The sequence below is a fragment of the Sinocyclocheilus grahami genome, unplaced genomic scaffold (assembly GCF_001515645.1).
Source record: "Sinocyclocheilus grahami isolate Dianchi unplaced genomic scaffold, SAMN03320097.WGS_v1.1 scaffold65.1, whole genome shotgun sequence".
In the NCBI taxonomy this organism is placed as follows: domain Eukaryota; kingdom Metazoa; phylum Chordata; class Actinopteri; order Cypriniformes; family Cyprinidae; genus Sinocyclocheilus; species Sinocyclocheilus grahami.
This window is the reverse complement of record NW_015505244.1, coordinates 794,646-795,529: the sequence shown is the minus strand read 5'-3', so window position 1 is coordinate 795,529 and position 884 is coordinate 794,646. Positions and strand designations below refer to the sequence as shown.

General features: G+C 24.4%; 1 protein-coding gene across 1 annotated transcript in view; it reads left to right on the top strand.

Moving 5' to 3' along the window:
• LOC107584942 (serine/threonine-protein kinase OSR1-like) overlaps positions 1 to 884 on the top strand; it is a 90,447-nt gene that overhangs the window by 65,838 nt on the left and 23,725 nt on the right. The gene's annotated exons all lie outside the window — the stretch shown is intronic.

The window sequence follows — 884 nt, the reverse complement described above, 5'->3', positions numbered from 1 at the left end:
ACATTCTTTTATTCTTTAATTTTTAAAGATTTTTTTTTTTTTTTTTTTTTTTTTTCTTGCTGAAGAGAGTGCAATTTTCTTGCCTGACATTTTCAATTCTTGTTGTTTAAAAGTTTGGGGGCGGTAAGAATTTTAAATATTTTTGAAAGAAGACCAAGACTACATTTATTTGATAAAAAATACAGTATAAACAATGATATTGTGAAATATTATAAAAAATTTAAATAACTGTTTTAATATATTTTAAAATGTAATTTATTCCTGTGATGGCCAAGCTGAATTTTCAGTAGCCATTACTCCAGTCTTCAGTGTCACATGATTCTTCACAAATCATCCTCATATGCTAATTTGGTGCTCAAGAAACATTTGTAATTATTATGATGTTAAGAAAATTGCTCAATTGCTTAATATTTTTGTGGAAACCATAATGCACGTTTTCAGGATTCGCTGATGAATAGAAAGTTAAAAAGAACAGCATTTATTTGAAATATACATATTTTGTAACATTATAAATCTCTTTACTATGACTTTTGATCAATTTAATGTACACTTACTAAATAAAAGTATAATTTTTTTAATATATGTAACAAAAACATCAGACATCAGACATTTGAACAGTAGTTTATACATCTGAATATTGAAGTGTGTAACATATTCATGTAAAATGTTTCTATATATTTTTTTTTACAGATTGCAGATTCCTTATTTTAAACATACTATTCCTAACTAATTTATTTTAAGTGTAGTGTTTAAGTGCCTTTAAGTGCCCGCTTTCGGAATTGCCATACTGAATTTTGTTATATCGTATACAATGGCAATAAAGCATGTTACTTATTATTTTAAACTGTGATATATATATATATATATATATATATATATATATA